The sequence below is a fragment of the Sarcophilus harrisii genome, chromosome 4, assembly GCF_902635505.1.
Source record: "Sarcophilus harrisii chromosome 4, mSarHar1.11, whole genome shotgun sequence".
NCBI lineage: Eukaryota > Metazoa > Chordata > Mammalia > Dasyuromorphia > Dasyuridae > Sarcophilus > Sarcophilus harrisii.
The window spans coordinates 316,978,666-316,997,075 of NC_045429.1; the positions used below are offsets into that span (position 1 = coordinate 316,978,666).

The 18,410-nt window shown below is 38.8% G+C and overlaps 1 long non-coding RNA gene across 4 annotated transcripts in view; it reads right to left on the minus strand.

The window, feature by feature from the left end:
* Positions 1 to 2,855: 2,855 nt before the first annotated feature.
* Positions 2,856 to 18,410, minus strand: part of LOC111720552 — a 257,687-nt gene continuing 242,132 nt past the window's right edge. For all 4 annotated transcript variants that reach the window (XR_004233807.1, XR_004233809.1, XR_004233808.1 and 1 more), the window contains one exon: positions 2,856 to 4,446. This is a non-coding gene — a long non-coding RNA (uncharacterized LOC111720552). The remainder of the gene's footprint in view (positions 4,447 to 18,410) is intronic.

Below are 18,410 nucleotides of genomic sequence, written 5' to 3' on the forward strand. Positions count from 1 at the left end.
GTGTATATATTCTAATAGGAAATATTATTCCTATTAGATATTTCAAAGTGAATATCTTGAAAATATTTCAAACTCAATGTAGTCAAAATAGAACTCACTATTTTTCCACTGTCCCAAGCTATCCCACTTTTCTAAGCTTTCCTCTTTCTGCCAAAGGCACCACCACCCTTCCAGTCATTCAATATATAATCTCAGTATTAATCTCACCTTCCTTCATAAATCTAATCAGTTACCAAATATTGCTATTTATACTACCACACTACCTCTCCAATCTAACCCATTCTCTCTACTTTTCAGTACTTTAAAGTCTGCAAACTGACAAGATTAGAAGGGAAGCAATAAACTGGGAAAATATTTTTACATTCAAAGGTTGATAAAGGCCTCATTTCTAAAATATATAGAGAATTCACTCAAATTTATAAGAATTTAAGCCATTCTCCAATTGATAAATGGTCAAAGGATATGAACAGACAATTTTCGGATGATGAAACTGAAACTATTTCTACTCATATTAAAAGGTGCTCCAAATTACTGTTGATCAGAGAAATGCAAATTAAGACAACTCTGAAATACCTCTCAGATTGGCTAAGATGGCAGGAAAAGATGATGACAAATGTTGGAGGGGATGTGGGAAACCTGGGACACTGAAACATTGTTGGTAGAACTGTGAACGGATCCAACATTCTGGAGAGCAAATTGGAACTATTCTCAAAGGGTTATCAAACTGTGCATTCCCTTTGATTCAGCAGTGTTACTACTGGGCTTATATCCCAAAGAGATCTTAAAGGAGGGAAAGGGACCTACATGTGCAAAAATATTTGTGGCAGTCCTTTGTGTAGTGGTAAGAAACTTGAAACCGAGTGGATGCCCATCAATTGGAGAATGGCTGAATAAATTGTGATATATGAATCTTATGGAATATTATTGTTCTGTAAGAAACAACCAGCAGGATGATTTCAGAAAGGCCTGGAGAGACTTACACCAACTGATGCTGAGTGAAACGAGCAGAACCAGATCATTATACACCGCAACAAGAAGACTATACGATGACCAAGTCTGATGAACGTGGCTCTCTTCAACAATAAGAAGATTCAAATCAGTTAGAACTGTTCAGTGATGGAGAGCCACCTACACCCAGAGAGAGGACTGTGGGAACTGAGTGTGGACCACAACATAGCATTTTCACTCTTTTTGTTGTTGTTTGCTTGCTTGCTTTCTCCTTGTTTTTTTTTTTTTTCCTTTTTGATCTGATTTTTCTTGTGCAGCAAGATAACTGTATAAATATATACACATATATTGGATTTACATATATTTTAACATATTTAACATGTATTGGACTACTTGCTGTTAAGAGACAGGTCAATTCTCTGAGAGCCTCCACAGCTGTGGATCATAACATCTGAAGGGGTTGCAGGGCAGCCTTTGCTGACACAGGTGTTGCAGACTGGGAATAAGATAAATTGGAGGCAGAGGGAAGAGGAAAGAGGTCAGACAATGCAACGGCTTCTCAGTCAGAGAGGTCAGAGAACAGCAACTGCCTCTCAGTTTCCTTGTATCATCCTCTCACAAGAGGAGATCCATTCTGGGTTGGCTCTCCAGCAGCCACTGTCAGGTGACTCCTGTGTATTCCAACAACCTGCTATTTAGGGGAGGGGGAAGGGGAAGGAGGGAAAATTTGGAACAGAGGTTTTTCAAGGGTCAATGTTGAGAAATTATCCATGCATGTGTTTTCTAAATAAAAAGCTTTAATAAAAAATGTTTAAGTCTGCAAACTGCTTTTGAATATGTTATTGGATCTTGACAACAACTCCACAAGGTAGGATTTATTATTAATATTTTACAGATGAGGAAAATGAGGCTGAGAGGGGATGGTTCAGATTCACATACATAAATAAATGTCTGAGACAGGATCTGTACTTAAATATTGCTGACTCCAAGTTCAGTACTGTACCTTCTTTTCCATTTGCCTAGCATCCTACACAGCACTTCCCAAATTTGTTTTCCTTACATTCTTAATTCATCATGTTCTCCTTCTGCCTCAAGAATAAGATATAAAACTCTCTTTTAAACTTTAAAAGTCTTTGAAATCCTGGCCACAATCTATCTTTCTAGTTTGATTGTATATTACTGCAAATTGTGTATATTACATTCTTTGTGATCTAGTCAAAGTGACATCCCTCTCTCTTCAATATGTATCTCAAATACTTTTTTCTATACGTAGACTGTTCTGAGGCTCCTTGCTCCTATGCCTACCTTAACTACTTTATATTTAACTATTTTGCAATTTCTTTTCCTTATATTTAGCCTGTAAATGATTAAAATATTCTTATTATCTCTCCCACTAGAATGTAAGCTTTTTGCTTTGTATTCCAGAGCTTAGCATAATTTCTGACACATAATAGAATAATAATCATAATCATAATAATCAGCACTTAGCTTTGTTGTTGTTGTTATTGTTATTAATATTAGCTAGGTACTAGCTAATAATCAAACTGTACCTGGAGTAAGGAAGACCTGATTTCAAATCTGGCCTGACACTTACCAGTTGTGTGACCCTGGGAAAGTCCCCATTTTGCCTCAGTTTCTTCATCTGTAAAATAAGCTGAAGAAGGAAATGTCAAGTCTCTCTCATATCTTTTGCCAAGAATTCTCCAAATGATATCATAAAGAATGAGACATGACTGAGACAACTTAACAACAATAATAACTGCCTTCAAAGAGCACTTTAAGGTTTACAAAGCACTTTACAAATATTATCTCTTTTATCCTTCCAACAACCTTGTGAGCTGTTATTATTTTCCCCGTTTTACAGATCAGGAAACTGAGTCAGACAGCAGTTGAGTTTACTTGCCCAGTATCACATAGATAGTGTCTGAGACCATACTTGAAGTCATGTCTGCGACTATACTTGAAGTCATGTCTGCACTCCATTCACTGGCTGAGATACCTGACCGCCTCTAATTAAGCAATAATTAACTAACTAAGCACTTAATAAATGTTTGCTGAGTAATTGATCTTTGATCATTTCCTGCCAAATAAGGCTCACAGGAAGAGCTCTACCTTTGCCTCAGAAGGAACCTATACATAGACATACACATTGAGTAAAGTAGTAGAATATGTCCAGATTTAATTTCTTAAATAATGAAACAAGTCTTTCATTTTGAAGGCAATAAATCCATACATCTTTGATTCAATGCTTCCCCATGAACTTGAACCATAAGAAATGTCCATGAAATCAGCTTGAGAAATAGATGACAGCTTCCAGAATAAGCCGATGAGAAAGGTGAGCAACAAAAACAATTTGTGTTTTTCATGACCCAATTCTCTTTTCTGTTGTCAGGGATAAGGGGAAGTTGAACCTCATCAAAAGCATGTGTTAGGGTTCTCAATCACAAATAGCTACCAATTCTGGAGGACAACCAGCTCCATAAAAGTAGAAACCATTGTCAAAGAGACAAGGGTCTTTCTTTCCAGCTGACTTTCCAAAAGATGAGTCCCAGGGCTACCCAAACTGAAGACAGGTTTCATTAACAAGGATTCATAGCTTTTTCCCTTCTAAGGCTATCATCTAAAGAAGAAATATTGATGGGGGAACCAGTGGAGGAGGAGCACTATATCTCAGTAGATACCCTAGCTCACAAGTAACTTTCCCTCCTACCTGCCAAATGTCAGAAACAGTAAAGTAAGTAACTAGTAGGCCTGCAATGTTAGGTCATAAACCATCATTCTAGAGCTTAGGGGGCCAAGGCCTGCAAAATACCAGGAGGGGACAGGAAATCAATTCCATGGCTGCTCCCATGGCAATGAGTAAACACTGAGCCCTTGAGAAAGAGCAGGAAAAATTAAGCTCCCATTTGACCTGAGAGTTGTTAACTATTCACCCCTGTATCCGGCTTGAAGATAACGGAGCAAACAAAAAAAAATCAGAGTCCAAACGCCTGGTAAAAAGTCAAGACCTGGGGGAGGAGGAATGTTGAGGAAAAGGTGCAATGGAGAGCCCTCTAGTTTCTGGAAAGGTAAAATCTCCAAGTCCACATTGCCTAATGCCCCATATTAAAATGCACCAAGGACAGAAAAGCACAACAGTCTTTCCCAACTGTAGCTAATTACCACCAAGATTCTGCTATTTAGGATGTAGTTCTGTCAGCATCCAATTCAGACCCAGCATTCACACAATGACTAGCACACAGTAGATACTTAATAAATATTATTGATTTATTGACCCTTGGCATGTAATACTTTCCTTCCCCAAAAGGTCATGTTGCAAATAGTTCTCAGTCCAAACCCAAGAATGTTAATTTTTAAGAGGTGGTCAGGGCCCAATGAAGTTCATCTGTTGGAGCTTCTACATTGATGAGTGGTGGAGGCGGTGGAGGCAAGGGAAGGCAGAGTCGACTTTGACATTCTGTCCCAGTGTCTCCATCTGTCAGTTCTTCCTCCCAGAGCCTGTGGAAGAAAAACATAGGAACTAATCTCTAGTTTCTGCCACTCCAATTGTACGTCCTTAAATTCTCTAATGTGCCAGATCCTGAACAGAACATACTGAATAATAAATAAACTTTGGGGGTTTTGAGCATTTTTTTTATTTTTGGAGAGCGGAGGGATATTGTTGAACTATCTATGAAGAACCTCTCTCTACACTTTCTCGTTACTAAGAATTCTTCACCAATCAATCAATAAACATTTATTAAGGGACTATAATGTGACAGTATTCTAATCTAATGGGGAAGGAGCAAGAAAACAAAGTTATCTATAGGATAAATAGGAAATAATTAAAAGAGAGGACACACTAGAATTAAGTGGCGTTGGGAAAAGTTTCATGTAAAAAAAGTCCCTTAAGCTGGGACTTAAGGCCAGAGAATAATCCAATCCCTATTATAGTCTTCTTTCCAAAGAGCTATAAATCATAGAAGATTAGTGTGGTTATTCAGTCATTTCTTCAGGCATGTCTGACTCTTCATGGCCGCTTTTGGGGTTTTCTTGGCAGAGATAACTGAAGTGGTTTACCATGTCCTTCTCTGGATCATTTTAGAGATGAGGAAACTGAGGCAGACAGGGTTAAGTGGCTTGCCCAGGGTCTCACAGTTAGTAAGTGTCCAAGGCTGGATTTGAATTCAGGATGTTAACATAGCTTAAAAGAAAGGTACTATCATCATTGATCAGACTATTTTCACAACTACTTTGAGAAGAGGATATTAATCAGGCATGATGGCACAAGCCTGTCATCCCTTGCTCATGGGGAAGCTGAGGCTGGCAGATTATTTGAATTCAGGAGTTCTGAGTTACAATGGCTTAAGCACCAAGTCATCAATATAGTGAGCCCTCATAAGGAGTCACCAGGCTATCTAAGAAGGGATGAATTGGCCCAGGCAAAGCTTCTCTACAGATGGCTGCTTTACTTACAACCTGAGGGAAATAAGGAGTCCTAGTTTCAAAAACAAAGATAGAAATGGAAGAAGGTGTTAAATTATTCTTTTTTTTTTTCTAGGTGAGAAAGAAGTAGAGGTAAATTTCTTCAGGAGCAAATGCTCTGATCTCTAATCCAAATTTTCATTTCAATTTAATTTTGTTATTATCTCACCACTATTTACCTCTAATTGGGAACTGATGCACTGATAGAGAAAACAGGATGGCAGTATCAAATATTTTTTACCTCTCTCCCTTCTTATGGCAAGAAAAATATGACATCCACATGATAAAAATGCATACATAAAGTGGTTTGCATCAATGAATGCACTTAACTACTTGAAAGGCCTGGTAATATATGGGGACTTATCAACAACATGATTTAGAATGAGAGAGCAAGATATAAGGGAAAGAGAAAGAAATCTCTTGGATTCTTGGGACAAAATCTATAGAAGAGCTCTTGGGACTTGTTTCATCCCAGACTGATTACTTGGCCAGATCACAGAATTTCAGTTGGACAACTACAACACAAATAGAATCAATATGGACTGCTCTTCTTCTTGGCTAGTGGGATGGAATGATTAATAACCTGGGAGAAGTAACTACACTGTGATCTCTGAAGGCAGGAACAGAATCAAAAACTGAGAGAAAATTCTAACAACCAACCTAATTTCTCTCAATTTCTTTGTAGCACTGAGAGTCAACGGTTTCCAATGAAATGAAGGCTCTTTTAGGGACACAAATGAACACTGAATATAACAAATAAAACAAAGCTCTCAGAATAAAATTCTGAGATATAGGTGCCAAATATTCAAGTGAAGGTCACAGTATAAGATTTTAACAAAGACAGAGAAGGGAAGGCAGATAGAGCAAGAAAAAGCTTTTTGCTAAAAACAGGATAAATTGAGACTAAAAAGTTATGAAACAAACCAGAAATTTATACTTCAGAATTCTTCTAGCTACAAACCTAAGTGTTTCCCCCAAAGAAATTCAAGTCCACACATACTGTCATAATAGACATCTAGGCCTATTTTATAGACAAGAGGAACTTTAATTCAGTCATGTTCAAAATTCACTGTGACCACTATGTGCAAGTCAACAGACTTACAGCCAGCTAGCTATAACAATGGATAGTAAAGAAGAGACCCAAAAATTTTGGCTCCCAGGTTCCTAATTTCAACCACTCATCCAGGGCCCTTGCTTTCCCCTAGGATTAAAAATACAAAAATAAAACTATGTTCTCTTCAATCATTTCACTCCACCTCTCCTATGACAAGTTTCTGAACTGTATCAGGGACCTCTATAAGAAAATTTTGTTTTCCCAGGGAGATGCACATGGCCAGCACTTTAATCGGCACCAAGCCGATAAATAACACTGGGACTTCCTCCCTGTTTATGGACTTGGCAGGATGATAAGCATAGGAAAAAAAAAAAAAAAAAAAGCTGTGAGAAGTCTGCAAAATAAGATCAAGAATGACCATACAAGATTGCACCTTTTCCTGTTCCAGTCTAGGAGAAAAACCCAGATAAGAGAATAGAAAGCAGGAGACAAACCCAGATAAATGGATAAAAAACTATAAGACAATCTGATGAGTTTATAATAGTCTTGGGGCAACACCAGCCACCTCTTTGGTGGGGGCAATCCCACCAAGCCTTTCCAAGGAAATTCATTTATTTGATAAAGACACACCTCTGTTAGGCAACATACAAGCAGGCAATCTCAGGCATAGGGGATTAGAATGTGTCTAAAAAGTAGATTTGTTACCTATGAACACACAGTTCAGAGGCCATTAGAGTACTTGTCATGGAACTTTAGCATCTGCTGTTATGTTTCTTAGTTGTGCATCATCCCCTAGTCACTTCCCTGGATAGGAAGCCTCCTCCATGACAGGATCTTACCTTCAGTCAGCTCTGCTAAATTATTTTTGTACTGCTGGTTGCTATGATCCCCAGGGAGTTTATTGGACAAACCTCCCAAATCACTACCCTGTCTATTAGACCGTATCTCCTAGCTCATATAAAATGCCTCTGCCAGAAGCAAAATATAGCAACATTAGATATTTTTGAATAGAACAGGAAAGGGGGGAAAGTAAGTAGAATAGGAAATCAATCAACAAGCATTTATTAAGCATTTAATGTATGCCATTAATATATTATGTGCTGGGGATATAAAGAAAAAATCAAAAATAAAAAAAAACACAAAATCCCAAAGATTTAAAAAAAAATTCCTGCCCTCAAGGAATTTAGATTCTAAAGAGGGAAATTTAATATGTATGTGTGTTTATACATACACATGTGTATATGTGTATTATACCCATATACACATAATATATATATACATATACAAATATATCACAAAATATATATTTATATAGATGTACATGTGGACATATAGATAAGAGATGAACATACATATAAACATAGACATATATAGATAAGGATAGAGATAGAGGTTGAAGAATGATGAAGAAAACCCTTTGCCCTAAGGAACTTTTAAATGGTTACCAAAACGTGGAGTTGATGAGACAACTGATCATCAGTCTTTGGGGGTCCTAGTAAAACTTTAACATCCAGTGCTGTAAACAGTAAAGACCCTTCAGACTCACCTGAACTGAAGATATCCCCTAAAGCCTGTACACTGCTCAGATAGAAGGAGCACAACAACCAGAGTGAGGGATCACCAATGGGCCTATCAGTTTCCATGGGGTGAGGCAGGGGACTTGTGGGGGACATGAATTCTTGGGAGTCTGCACCTATACCAGAAGTATATAGTATAAATGATAGTTATTGTGAATTGGGCCAAATGGAACTTGTGCAGCTGCCGGAGCTATCTTTTGAAGTTAAAACTAAATGAGATAAAAGCTCTCTCCTGCAAAGCGATGGAGAAGAAAGAGGTCAGAGTACTTTGCTCTACTGTATCTCCTTACAGAGAATGGCTCGTGAATAGTAAGGAAGGAGGTTGGCACCTGGTGGCTTATTGTGGACTATAAGGAGCCAGATACAGCAGTTGTCATGCTAAGGCATTTTCTTAACTTTATCCCAGGTCCAGGGTTAAGTGTCTTACAGTTGTCAACCTCACTAATGCCTTTTTCTCTATGACTGAGATTAGTCTCAAGTAGTTTCACCTCACCTGGTAAGGAGTCCAGTACACAATCACAATTTTTCCTTAAGTCCACTTGAAGTGATTTTCTCTGTATCTCTTTCTCACAGACACATACATTCTAGTAGTTAAAGACCTAAGAGAGATGTCATTTCCTGTGGATGCTGTTATCTACCACTACTTTGGTGATATCATGTTGACTAGACTTAACAAAAATCTCCTGAATGATGGTCCAAATAAGAGACAAGAATAGATCAATTCTAAGAAAATCCACAGTCCAGCTGACTTACTTAAGTTTGGGGGAATATGGTTGATAGGAAGAATCCAGATGATTCAAGAACAAACCACTTGACAAAATGGCAGGCACCAATAATTGGTACCACTGGCAGTGCAAATGCTAGTAGAGTAGGCAACAGTAGCTATCATTCCTGGGCTATTGGTCCTAGCCAAGTGGTTTTCTCTATTCCACTGACCTAAAAAGCTCCTGTCTGTGAGGGACTGAATTCTGAAGATTAATGTTCTTTTTGGTCCACCTACTGCAGGAAAAAGCATGCCCTCCTTAACTTTAAGGCTCTTCATTTAGTAATGGCAATACCTAAATGGGGTGGGCAGGCTAGTGCAGAAAAAGCAGCAAGGCAATCTGAGAGGAGACATGCCAATTAGAACCGCCACCTCCCTTCACACTCTGGTGAAGGCAGTCCAGAACTCCAAACCCAAGAGCCCAGACCAGTGGTCTTGCTTCTAGGCTCCTAAAGACCTCTTTGAAAGGAAGAGATTTACTATGTCCATCACAACCCTTTCCACCAACAGACAGGTAAGGCTCAAGACCCCAACCTGAACACTGGCCCTACTTCTAATCCAGTTTCTATATAGCCATCTTCAAAAGGAGCAAACCATCAATATCCTTGGCACTGTCAAATGGTTCTAAGTCAAAAATGAACATGACATTTAAAAAGATGCATTGCTCTCTGTTTCACTGTTGTGTCCTAAAAACTACTAAGCTTTTCCACTCAAATTGCTTTTGAAATCTCTTGTATCTGAATGTAAGCTTCTTAAAAGTTTGAACTATCTTGTTTTTCTATTGATATCTCCAGTAAACACTGGAGCACTGAATTCTGAAGGTGCTCCTTATACAGTTATGCTTTTTTAGGGCAGCTGTGTGACACAGTGGATAGAGTACCGCGGCTGAAGTCAGGAATATTCCTTATTGTAAGCTGAAAATTGGCCTCAGAAAAGTTTGCTTACTAGCTGTGTGAACCTGAGCATGTCACTTAAGCTAGTTTGTCTCAGTTTCCTCCTCTGTAAAACGAGCTGGAAAAGGAAACAGCAGCTCACTCTAGTATTATTGCCAAGAAAATCCCAAATGAGGCAACAAAGAATCAGACACAACAACAAATGCTTTTTCATTCATTTTCTTTCTGGCAAGTCCTCCCAGTAAGCTGAGCTGAAGGGAAAATATTTGATATTATCCTCTCCTCTCTTCCACTGACATAGACTTCAATGGAAGGGGGGAGATCCTGGTGGGTCAGCAAACCAAGGCATTTCAATATTGACCATGACACCAGAACAAGTTTCATAATGGAAAATCTACATAAAACTGCTCTTAACTACCTTTCTACAAATGATCCTTAATGACAATAAGAATCAGTGACTATGCCAATAATATAGCATGACCCTAATGATCTTAATGGTATCCTTCATTGTCATCACTTTAAATTGTGAGACTTACCATGAGCTGCAAAGATTTTTACATTACCTATGAGATGGATGAAATCATTAAAATACTGGACTTTGTCCTTCTAAATGGAAGAAGCAAAGCCTGGGATTCCTGGTCTTCCCTTTTGTCTGAATGCAATTACTCAAAAGGAATCTTACATGAATTTTAAATTTCCTTTCTACTTTTTTTTTTCTCTTACCTGAACTAAAACCTTTTTCCAGTTATGTCTGTACTGGATTTCTCAAGTCTTCAATGTCATGGTTGTCAAACAATGGCTTTTAAACCATTACAGTGGTGGAAGATGTTCTATAAGACCATTAGGATCCTGTAAAGTGATGAGATGTAGGAGTAACATCTCTTGGGATATCTCCCATATAGAAAGTGCTAGTTTGATATATGCCCCCTAAAAGGCAAGGGAATTGTTTCTGAGATTATATTGGTCCGGGAACTATCTCAACCCAATAGCATGACTTCCCAGTTTCAAGGGCATATAAAAAGACTGTCCCACAAAAAGCCGATATCCATGATTTGATGAATGCCCCCCAACTATGCAAGTAAACACATCCTTCTGACCCGAAGTATATACTTCTATATGGAGAAGGTGAGGGTCACATCTACCTGAATCAAGGCATATCCTCAATTAATATCTTTTCCATGTTATTATTGGTAAACTTCTTTTTTAAATTAAAAATTAGATGATCCAAAAGTATCTCATTTTGTTCCAAGACCAAGCCTGAACCACTGAACCAGGCTGAGTTAAGTCTTAGAACAGTAAAAGATGTGATGAATTCATCAAGTGAAAAAGGCTAACAAAAGAAGGGAAGACAGCACAAGACAGAGCCTTCAGTTACTCCCACAATTAATGAGGTGATAATCCACGAAAATAAACTAAGATGAAGGAATCTGAGAGATAGGGAAACCAGGAGAAAAAAATTGTCTTGAAAATTCGGAGGAGAGATTAACTAGGAGAAAAGGATAATCAACAGTGTCAAATGCTACAGAGAGGTCAAGAAGGATGAGGACTGAAAGCAAGTATTTGGCTTGACAAATTAGATAACCAATGCCTTTGGAGAAATTTATTTCATTGTGTGGAGGCTGAAAGTAAGATTTCTGAGCTAAAGAAGAAAGTGAAAATCAAAGAAGTATGCACTGAGTGCCAATCAATATCTCAAGGAATTGGCAGAGAAAGAGAGAAAAGAATATAATGGCTAGCAGGAAACAATAAGGATTTTTAAAGATGGGGAGACATGCATATTTGTGGACAGAAAAGAAGGAACCAGTAAATAAAGAAAGACTCAAGATTAAAGAAAAGTGGGATAGCAGTTGAAGCAGTATACTAGAGAAAATAAATGGGGATGGAACCAAGATACATATAAAGGGGCTGCCCATGGCAAAGAGCTACTCCTTCATTAGAGACTAGTTTAAAGGAGGAAATAGTATGAGATAAAGTCAAAGGAGAGGGAGGGGAGAGGAGCCCTGTAGTCAGTATCCTCCATTTTTTCCACAAAGAATAAACCAAGGTCCCAAAAAACAAGCAGAGTATACTGTGGTGACTTGAGAAGGGAAGAAAAAGTTTGCAATGGTAGTTATATGACTTAGAGAATCAATTAAGGAGATGTAAAGCATTGCCCTGCCATAGTGGAAGACCAGTTAATACTGGATGCTACAACTAAAAACTTTGATGAAATTAAGATACATAAATGACTCTATTTCCCCACTAATCAAGAGAAAACATAAAGAATAATCATATTAAGTTAGCAAAGAAATATCAGGATGGGCCAGGAGGTTTAGCTAAAAGCAGAAACAGCCATGAAGGTAGGAAATTAGTCTAAGCAAGTCAAGCCAGACTGCCCAGCTAAATCAGGGACAAACAGGGAGATAGCAGAAGCCTAAGCAAACAGGGTTCTGACTGGCAAAGCCCAAGTGTCAACAAGAGAAACTATAGTGAGTGAGGTTAGGAATTCTAATCCTAAAGCAAGAACTACTAGCTCTTTGTAGTGTATGAGTAAACTCAGAGTCACAGGTGTTATCAGCGGCAGAAGAGGGCAGAGGGTCCTTGGTCAGCTTTGCTCCTGATTAGTGCAAGGGCACAGTTACTAGGATTGCCTTACAAAGCATTAGACTTGATTTGGAGCAAGAGGGATTTAGATAAATCCAGAGAAGGATCTCCCTAAGCCATAAATCAGAGAAACAAAGCAATAAAACTCCTAGAAGAGGTAGTTACTGACATTAAAATCAGGGGCAGACTAAGCAGCTTCTTGAAATCATATGAATATACTTCAGTTCAATTAATTGCCTCAGTTTCTTTGTATATAAGTAGTTCATGATGAGTTAGGTATCAAAGAGGTATAAGGATAAGCATGCAGCATTTAATTTATATCAGATTGTTTGCTGAATGGGGATGGGGAAGGAAGGGAGAGAGGGAGAAAAATTTGGAACACAAGGTTTTATGAGGATGAATGTTGAAAACTATCTTTGCATGTGTTTTGAGAAATAAAAAGTTATTAAAAGATTTTTTAAATGATAAGCATGCAAAGAGAGTAAGAATTTCAGCAAATGGTAAGGGAGAGATGAGTAAAGGTGACTCTTTTCCCAATCAGTTAAGTCTTTGGACCACAGAAAATGAGTCTTATTTCCTACCATGAAGCTGTATTGGGCTGGGTAAGATTTCACATATAATTAATGAAGCTATGAAAACAGGCACAAGCTAGGATTTCATGACTAAACAGATGGAGAAGGAAAATGAATAAGAAAGCCTGAATCTGGGGCTCTTAATTAAAAATAAAAGATAACCATGAGGGAGGAAGAGATGGACAGCATGAAGTTCTGTCCTCTAAAAGAAGATATTTCGGGGTCCCTGATGAATCCCCTGCCGAGACTGCCTTTTCCTCCCATCCCTCTTCCATCTCTAGCATGTGGTGCTGAAATGCTGAGCCAAGTTTTTTCCCTGCTTCCCCTGGCCAAAGTCATCAAGCCGGGGATGACACTAGGGGGAGGGGAAAGGAAGAGGAAGCACAAGGTGCTCTGGTAGTCTTGGTTGGACCAGACTAGCTCTGAGCCTGGCCAGGACTTTTTTTTCCTCCTAGGAATTAACCCTTTCCCCTTACCCACATCTCTGTACCATCACCCCCTCCCCAATCCTGGCTGAAGAGGTAAGGGAAAGGGGATGTGTCTTTAAGCAATGTGGCCAGAGCCCAAAGCCTCAATGCCCAGCTCCTACGTTCCCAGCAGGCTAAAGGCAGAGAGAGGGTGGGGAATCCGCCAAGAGTATCCCATCCTCTCTCAGAGAATTTGGCCTTCTATTCTTTCAGATTCTATTCAGAGGAGCTGATTTCAATGATAAAAAGAGAAGAGACCAAGTTGTTGTTCTATGCCAGGGAAGCCTAAAACGAAGAGAACCTAGGAGGGCCTCAATCCCAGCTCTATCACTATAGCTGTTCCCTATTTCTACCATTAGTCACTTTTGACAGTTTCCTTTCTGCAAACAAGTTTGTTAGAAGAACTTGTATTATTTTTTGCCTCTGGCATTGAACTTTTCCTCTGTCCCCACCACACACCCCCAAATCCCTCCCACTTGACTAAAACCCCTGGGCTCTCTCCAACCAGTAAACCTTGTGTGCAAATATCCTGATTTTTGCGAATGTGTTAAAAAAAGAAACCTTAAAAAACTTCCAGATGTTCTGTTTGTGTTGTGGTGTTACCCTGCTCCTGTCTCTTGAGACCAATACACAGCACACAGTATCCTGCCTGCTTGCCTGTCTAGATGAAATACTGGGAGCCAAGAGGAACAGCAGGGGAGGGTGAGGGGAAAGACAACACTCTCCCAGACCCATCCCCTATCCATTTATCTCACTAACCCTTTCACTGCAAACACATGTCTGACCATCCTCTCCTCCCAACACACCCTAGTGATCAGGTAGGTACTCTTCCCAACAGCCCACACAGCCAGCTTCCAGTTTTATCCCATTCCTGTTCAGCAGGTTCCAGTGTTCCCAAGAAAAGTCTGAATGTAGAATAGACTACTTCTAATTATCTCCCTTTGAGACTGAGGTTCAGTTACAGCGTCCTCTTTCATGAATCCCACCTGGATTCTTCCCACCCCAATCCCCACTGAAAGTTAATTCTGCCTCCTCAAATTTTCCTCAGTCCTTTTATCTGGATCTCCCATTTGAGCCCTATCACTCTCTCACCTGCATTATAGTGCCTATGTATATGGCATATCCCTCTCTAATAGGCAGTAATACCTGGCACAAGGTAGGTACTATAGAAGTGTCAAACTGAAATGAACATTCTAGTTCCTGGACCAACACTTCTCTGGAAGATTTGCTCTCAATACTTGTCTGTCCTCTAAGCTTCTTGTCCCTTCCTATTTAGAAACCCAAAAGTTATATTGTACCATATCAATATTTATCTATCTATACATGTGTTTATGCATGTGTACACATACTCATTTCTACATATACACATATATGTATACACACAAATACATAAACATATATCTGACTCTATTCTGGTCACTATTGGCTATAGTCTTATCTTTCCTCTCCTCCTCTACTTTACAAAATCTATACTTGTTAACTCCCTCTCCTCTTATTCTCTGAGATTTGACTTCCTGGCTTCTTTGACCTCCTTCAATACTCAACTCAAATCCTGTCTTCTGCAAAAATTTTTTCCTAGGCTCCACCCTCGATATAACTGCCTCATCTCTGAGATTACCTTCCATGTGCACTGTATATATCTTAAGCTTGTGCGTGTCTGTGTATTGTTGTTGCTCCTATCATACATGAACTCCATGGACCTTAGCATACTAATACTGACCAAGGGGATTTCTTGGCAAAGATACTGGAGTGGTTTACCATTTTCTTTGTCAGAGGCTTAAGGCAAACAGTTAAGTGAATTGCCCAAGATCACAGTCCAATATTATATCCAATAAGCCACCTAACTGCCTCATACAAACATACACATACAAATATGTGTGTTTTGTGTGTGTGTGTGTGTGTGTGTGTGTGTGTGTGTGTGTAGAAAGGGAGAGACAGACACAGACACAGAGAAGAGACACAGTGACAGACATAAACACACAGAGAGACAGAGACAGAGAGAAAAGAGAGTGCATGAGAAAGAGTGTGTGTATGTGTGTGTGTGTGAGAGAGAGAGAGAGAGACAGAGAGAGACAGAGAGAGAGAGAGAGAGAGACAGAGACAGAGACAGAGACAGAGACAGAGACAGAGACAGAAAGAAAGAGAGAGAGAGAAAGAGAGAAAGACAGAAAAGAAAGAAAGAGAGAGAGACAGACAGAGAGAGACAGACCCAGAGACAGAGAGAGATATATAGAGAGAATTATTTGTAGGTTGCCTCCCTCAATAGAAGTTGAGAAGCTTAACTGAATAGAAGACCACATTTTTGTCTTTTGTTGAATCTCCAGTACTTAGGAAGTTCTGAAAAATGGTTGTTGCCTTACTGACCTCATTATTCTGAAAGACTCTCTTAGAAGTTATCAATAAAATAATTTCATTGCCAAATATTGTGACCTTTTTTCAATTCTCACCCTTTTTTAACCTCTGAGTAGCAATGGATATTACTGACTTTTCTCCTGAATACTCCCTCCTCTCTTGATTCTCTTCCTACATTTGACTGTTTATCACATCTACTAAGTCCAAATGTACATTAAGGCTCTGACCTAGGCCATTTTCTCTTTTCTTTTAGTACTTGCTTATTTGGTGACTTCATCAACTCCCATGGAGCAAATTCTAATGTCTATGCAGATGATTCTCAGGTCTATACGTCCCAACCCCAGGTTCTTTCAAGAATTCCAGACCTACACTATCAACTGCCTACTAGACATTTTAAACAGACTGTTCTATAGGCATACAAACATATCAAGGTCATCATATCTAAAACAGAACTCATTCTCTTTTCCTCCTAATCCATCCATCTTTTGAACTTTCCTATTCTTGACTGATGGGCATCTCCTCGATTTCCTTGCCACCACAAAAAGAGCTGTGATAAATACTTTTGTCCAAATAGGTCCTTTTCCTTTTTTTAAAGCTCTATAGGATACAGAGTCAGTAGTGAGATTGTTGTAACAAAGGGTATGCAGATTTTTATAGCCTTTTGGACATATGAATTTTCCTATATCAATCAAAGGCACTAGCATCTTTTCAGTCACCCCGGTTTACAACCACATTGTCACCTCAATTCCTCAGTCTCACCCATTCTACATAGCTAATAAATTACTACATCCTGTTGTTTCTACCCACAATACACATTCCTTTCTCTCTAGTCACATGGCTACTACCTTAGTTCTGGCTCTTATCACCTTATTCTGGACAATTGTTATAGCTTCCTAATTAGTCTCCCTGATACTGGTTTCTCCCCAGACCAATCCATCCTTCATAAAGATGATTTTCCTAAAGTACAGATCAGACCACTTCATAGTACTCTCCAGTAGCACCCTATTTATAACCTCTAAGATCATTTATAAATCTCTATGCTTGGCTTTTAAAGTACTTTCACAATCTGACCCAATCTATTTTTCTGGTCTTTTAACATTATTCTTCTCCAGATATTCTATGCTCCATGCCTTCTTGTTGTTTTTCAGTCATGACACTATTTCCCATCTTGAGTTTTGGTCTCCCATAACTGGAATATCTTTCCTCTTCATCTTTGAATCTCAGAACCCCTGTTTTCTTTCAAGAAACTCATGAGTCACCTTCCATACAAGACTGTTCCTAGTCCCCTTAGCTGCTTTATTTTTTTCTCCAACACTATCTATTTTCTATGTGTTTTGTACAAATCTACATTTTACATATATATATATATCCCCTGCTAGAATGTAAGCTCTGTGAAGATTGAGAAAGTTTCACTTTGGTCTTTGTATCTCCAGTATCTAATACAATAACTGGTACATAGTAGGTACTCATAAATATGCTTATTCATATCATTCTCATTATTTTATTAACATTTATTAATTTATTAATATTATTTTACTAGATCTTTGATATCATAAGTTTAGAGAGTACCTTATGAGAAACTGGCACCTGTTCGACAATTTATAGTTTCAGATAGCTGCCTCAGGGCATTGAAAATTAAAAAGGCTTGCTAGAGTCACAGAACCAAGATTACAGGCACACAAGGTCTTCCTAATTTTGAGGTCACTTCTCTATTCCCTATTATCAGGCTCTGTCTCATATCATATCATACCACAGTATTTCATATCAGATCATATCTTTTATTATATTATGTTGTATCATAATTTCACATATATGTGTATATATATATGTATACATTAAAACCTTACCTAAGATGACTTTGGTATAAATTCATCTGGAGGTAACAATATTAGACTAGATAATTTCTTAAGGTCATTATGTTTTATGTTTGTATGCCAATAGAACCTTCAATTTGAAATGTCTAGAGCATCTCTGCTCTAAAGACTTTAATGCAACAGAGTAAAGTGCCAACAGATAGGCCTGTGCACACACAGGTCCATACATACAGGACTCAGGATTCTTTGCACAAGGCAACGCCTTCTCCTCTGTTTGATGTTTCCGGGGTGCCCTCAGATCCTATTGGGCCCCGATCAGAGCTCAATAAAACCCGGCACTATCAAGGGGCCCGTTTGCGAAAGCCCCAGCCTGTTATCTCTCTGGCCCAGGGTGCGGTTGCTTCTGCTGGCATTCAACTGAAAAGCATTAACAGTAGGCAGATCAAAGGCACTTCCGAGCCAACCCACCCAGATTCCCATATTTATCCCCAGACGCTAGTTCAGAATGATGAACTCTAAAGATAATCTAGTCTCAAACTTCCTTCTGCCCTGCATCAAGCCCTATATTAAGGAAGAGGCAAGTCAGGTGGCTAAATGCAATAACCTTTCTTCCTCCCCACCTCTGTAACAAGAAGAGGCAGTAGAAAATTATTCCAGGAATTATCTGACTAGCCCAAATACATTAAACCAAGTGACCCCAAAAGCAAGAGTTCCTAAAATTTTGAGGGCATGTGTGTATATGTCATGAACCCCTCTGCCAATCTGGTGAGGTCTCTTCTCAGAATAATGTTTTAAGGGAATACAATGCAGAGGGTTACCAAAAAAAACTAACTATGTTGGAATATATTTATCAAAATATTTTCAGGAGTAGTTAGATGGTACAGTGGATAAAGAGCATCAGCCCTTAAGTCTGGAGAACTCAA